At 40.5% G+C, this 5,576-nt stretch overlaps 1 pseudogene; it reads right to left on the bottom strand.

Moving 5' to 3' along the window:
- Nucleotides 1-676: 676 nt before the first annotated feature.
- Nucleotides 677-4,957, bottom strand: LOC107667745 (beta-1,4 N-acetylgalactosaminyltransferase 2-like; annotated as a pseudogene).
- Nucleotides 4,958-5,576: the final 619 nt, after the last annotated feature.

The raw sequence follows: 5,576 nt of genomic DNA, 5'->3' as shown, positions 1-5,576 counted from the left end.
TATTTATTCAACTCTATAAAGGGTTACAAATTGTTTACAAAATATTACCAGTGTAATAGTGACCAAACATGTTTAGCAGTCACTCAGCAACTGGCATCTTGTACAGACACATTAACAGTATCATCTATTATTTATTTAAGAATACAGACACAGAGACGCCTCAGCAGACAATTTACAGCCAGCAATCATCTCAGAAAAACTAAAATGTTGACTGTTAATATCCATTGCTGGTCAAATAAACTAATTTACAAAGAGATTTTTTAGTCTGGTGATCCAACTGGTTTCATGTTTATAAAAAAAGTATGCTGCCACATTTGGACAGGCTCAATTTATTATTTAATTTTTTTATTGCAGTTTTCATAACGCACTTGTCTATATTCAGATGTGTTAATTACATTTTCCCTTGTCAATGAAAAAAAAAAAATAAATAAAATAAAAAGTACGTAATTGACAAGACATGTCAGTTGTATTCATGTAAATCTAGTACAGGCTATAAGGTATTTTAAGAACAGACAGAGAGAATATTAATATATATATATATATATTATTGCAGTTTTCATAACGCACTTGTAGGTGTCTTGCAAGCAAAACTAAATCTGAAACAAGGGCTCACTAGTCAGAATATTCCTCCGGTGGTCAAAAACAAAGTCTTATGGGAGAAGACGACAAAAACCCTTCAGAACTTTATGTATTTCAGATAGTTCTTAAAGAAATGATGAAACACTTTTCTCCTCCCATCAGCATTCTTCTGAGTTCTGAATAGGCATATTTGCCTCGAGACCGATGTCTTTGTTGGCCAATGGATAGGCCTTTACAGGAAGCAACCAACAGTTGGCCAAGTCCATCCATGAAGAATTCTGAAGAAAGGCAAGGATGACAAGAAATAATGGACCAGAATAAAGGATTTAAGAGATAATGCCATCTGAAGTCCATGAATTTCTCAGGGGTTTTATGAGAAAAGATTTATCTAGGGACTAATTGTATATAATCTATATTGTTTAGTATGTGTGGAATGTTTCTAATTTAGAGCATTTAACAATAGACAAAATTTAGTAAGTACTTACCAGAATGACCCACTCTTTTCAGGTACGGGTCAAAGCCAGCCCTTCTCACTGCACCTGTCCGACCCAAAAAATAATTTACAACTCCATCTACTAGAAATCAGTTTTTAAAGTTTGGAAGTGGCTGATGAAATGTCACCTTCCTCTTCATCTCAGTCATCATACTCAAATTTAAAATAATACTAATCGCCTAAAACCACACCACCAAGCTAGACAGAGTCAAAAAGGGAAAGGATTCTCATCTCAAACAGTAAAAGTTTCATTAATATACTGTACTTTACAAACAGAATTCTTACAATGTCCAGTTCTGGAACCACTTCCATAATCTCTACAAAGCTCTCAATCCGGGTTCCTTTCAAAAATACAAAGTCATCGTCCACCCACAGGAAATATTTAGTGGTGACTTGTGAAACAGCAAGATTCTTCCCTGTAAACCAGCCCTGAAGAAAGCAAATCATCAGCAGCGGAGAACTGAATAGTAATCAGTAGTCACATATCAGCTATCAGCAGGGCAGAAAATAGCAATAAACCACTGTAAATATGAGATCAGTTGAATCAAGGTCTTTTAGAAAATGCAAATCCAGAATATAAAAAGTTTACCTGTGCAGGAGGCATGGTGTAGTGCTCGATGTTTTTTCCAGTTATAGGTTCAGGCTTCATGCTATCATCCGCAATAATTATCTCTGAGGAAACATCCTGATACTCTTGATGAGGACGCTTAGTTCCTTATACCTCAGAAATGTCTTGGTTATTATGGTTACCTGCGAGTTGACATCTGAATTGCAATGGAGAAAATTAGGTGCATTTCATTTTCAAGTTTTAGTAACATGCAGACATTTGTGTTAGAAACATATCTGGTGCCATGAAAGCATCCTGTTTTAATTAATGTTTTTGTGCTTTTACCATTTCCTGCGTCATACAGAACAGGAACTGATGGCCTCCTAATCATGATGGGAAACATGACCTCATAGTCCTCATAAGTGAAATGAACTAAAGAGAACATTTGGTTTGAAAAATAAAGGATTAATACATTCTCAATAAATTGTACTGAACACCTAAGTACACTTTTAAAAATAAACATATTTTACTGGCATCTGTGGTTCCATGAAGATTTTTTAACATCCATGGAACCTTTTCAATGCATAAAAGAAAAACATTTCTACTAGAAAACATTTCTTTAGATTATAAAATATTCTTCATACCAAGAAAAATATGGTTCTTTTTAGAACTGTTGGGGAACCCAAAATGGTTCTTCTATGGAATCACTGCAAAAACATATTGGAGCCTATTAAGTGTCTCTCCTGTACATACCCAAGTCTGATGTCCTGATGTGGTAGATGGTGCTGGTGTAGGTCACTCTGGACAGCAGATCATTCAGATGTGTGCGGCTGCTGGATGAGATGGTCAGATTACTTTGACCCTGTCCTTCCACCTGATCGCCATCCAGAACATTCTCCACTGAGAGCACTCCACTCTTCATACTCAATTTCCAACAAGGATTTAGGCTTCAATCGATGCGCTTGCTCACACACCAAGCCTGTGAAAGTTGAAACCAGACCAAACGATTTGAGAGTGAAGAAAATCCAAGCGGACAAGAAAGATTGTGAACCATGCATTCAACAATCCACAGTATTTGAAAGTAAATGAAGTATGAAAGAAGTCTTTCATTTTAGCCCACCACCTATTAAAAAAAAGATTTAGTAGCACAAAGTAAAGGACTGTTTTCTAAACCAACCTTGTACACCTCCCTCTTTTGTGCTTGAAGAGCAAGACCTTAAAAATGTTTGGTATTTAGAAATATAAAATAAATAAATACTAGAAATTATTTAAGTTATTTAAGTTACATGATCTTTACAAAATGCATGTGAATCTATCACAAAAATTAAGTTAGGTCTATATAATGATCATTGCATGCAGAATAGACAGATAAAGGAAAATTTGATAACAATGTAGTGGTAATAAATAACCCTATGTTTGACAAGACAATGCTACTGTGGCTGAAATAGGGGGGAAAAAATCCTTATAAACCTAATCTGATGTTGCCTGCACTCCTCCACTCTGCGTTTCAGATTATCCTTTAGCAGTTCTTCTGATATTTTTGGTCTTATCTTGCAAATATGCCTTCACTGGAACACGATGAGCGATTTGTACTGAGAAATGGTCCAGTTCTGTGGGGAAATAAACACACACACACACACACACACACACACACACACACACAGGAAATAAACAGAAATTGTCCAGTTCTGTGGGGAAATAAACACACACACACACACACACACACACACACACACACAGGAAATAAACCAGTAAAGCACACTGAAACCTTTTATTTAAAAAACAAAAAAACGTATATGAGCCCCTTTTAGGGCCATACACTTGTGCCCAGATGCTATTATGGTTATCCTCAAGTTGAGTGAACCCAGCTAGAAATGTTTACAGTGAGAATGGTTCAAGGTTTAAGGTTGTAAAAACCTTTGTCTATATGATATTTCTCCTGTTCACATTTTATCTATATAAAACAGAACTTAAATAATTTTCAGTTCTACATATGCTTTTGTCTTTGATTTCCATTAACATGCTAAACCACAACAAAGTTATTACTATAAAATAATTTTGGGCCTATCTTGGATATTTTAAGATCTAGTTACATTTTTATTAAGATATAATGTGGTCATCACATGGAATCAAATTATCATTGATCTTTCAATATAATATAACTTACGAAAGCACACTGTAGTATTTTAAAGTGATAACATGCTTTAGTATTGTCACGAATCCTGTCCATGGACTTCCGTCCGATCGCCGCCAGAGGTCATTCATCCATCATATTGACTCTCTCACTACACAAACTGTTACACGTCACCACGGACTACATTTCCCATCATCCATTGCACTGATTGCACACAGCTGTAACCAATCATGGCAGCTGCACCGGAACGCGCTCACATAGTGGCGGTGACAGCGGGGCCTGTTCGCAAAATGGCGGCGTCAACAACACCCCGTCATGTCACAACTGCCATTCCTGAGTCAAATCAAGTAACAGCTGATCTTCATGAGTCAAATCAAGTAACAGCTGATCTTCATGAGTCAAGTCAAGTCACAGTTGATCGTCATGAGTCAAGTCAAGTCACAACTGATCTTCCTGACCAGTCTGGTATCCAGTTTGAGGGATGCACCACTGGTGTCTGCACGCGCAGCTGGTATTCCCAAACCCACTCACTCTAGCCCTCCTGTTCCTGAACCGATTCCCCTGTCTGAAGCGCTTCCCACAATGGGGATCGCTTTAGGTTGTGTTTGGGCTGCATACATCATGAGTCAAGTCTAGACACAACTGATCGTCATGAGTCAAGTCAAGTCACAGCTGATTTGCCAGAGCCTCGTCACGTCTCAGCTGATCTGCCAGAGTCACGTCACGTTTCAGCTATTCGTCCAGAGTCACGTCACGTCACAGCTGATCATCCAGAATCACGTCACATCACAGCTGACCTTCCAGAGTCATGTCACTTCACAGCTGATCTTCCAGAGTCTTGTCACGTCCTGTCTGTTGCACCCAGATTATTAAGGTCAGCCCTTCGGTATCCCAGTCTGGTATCCAGTTTGAGGGATGCACCACTGGTGTCTGCACGCGCAGCTGGTATTCCCAAACCCACTCACTCTAGCCCTCCTGTTCCTGAACCGATTCCCCTGTCTGAAGCGCTTCCCACAATGGGGATCGCTTTAGGTTGTGTTTGGGCTGCATACATCATGAGTCAAGTCAAGTAGTCAAGTCAAGTCATAACTGATCTTCATGAGTCCAGTCAAGTCTCATCTGATCTGCCAGAGCCTCGTCACATCTCAGCTGTTCGTCCAGAGTCACGTCACGCCTCAGTTATACATCCAGAGTCACGTCGCATCACAGCTGGTCATCCAGAGTCATGTCACGTCCTGTCTGTTACACCCAGATTCTCAAGGTCAGCCCTTCGGTATCCCAGTCTGGTATCCAGTGTGAGGGATGCACCGCTGGTGTCTGCACGCGCAGCTGGTATTCCCAAACTCACTCACTCTAGCCCTCCTTTTCCTGAACCGATTCCCCTGTTTGAAGCGCTTCCCACAATGGGGATCGCTTTAGGTTGTGTTTGGGCTGCATACATCACCACAGAACTCCCAGAGGCGGCGGCATCCACTATGATGTCTCCAGAGGTGGCGGCTGACGCTGCAGAACCTTCTGAGGTAGTGGCTCTCGCTGTTGTGTCCCCAGAGGCGATGGTGCCCGCTGCAGTTTCTCCAAAGGTTGTCCAAGAACCTCCCAAGGCGGCGGCGCTTGCTTCAGCTTCTTGCACGGTGGTGGCGCCCAGTAATGAACTCTCCCTGTTTACTTATGATACTGATGTAGAACCTCCAGAGGTGGCGGCAACCGCTGCAGAAGAATCTCCAGAGGTGTCGGTGGTATCCATTTATCAACTCTCTGCCTGTCCTGTCACGGCTACTGAGGCCATCTGTGAACTCTCTGCCTGTCCTGTCACGGCTATGGAG

Source organism: Sinocyclocheilus anshuiensis, unplaced genomic scaffold, assembly GCF_001515605.1.
Source record: "Sinocyclocheilus anshuiensis isolate Anshui unplaced genomic scaffold, SAMN03320099.WGS_v1.1 scaffold1563, whole genome shotgun sequence".
NCBI lineage: Eukaryota > Metazoa > Chordata > Actinopteri > Cypriniformes > Cyprinidae > Sinocyclocheilus > Sinocyclocheilus anshuiensis.
This window is presented reverse-complemented; position numbering and strand designations above follow the sequence as displayed.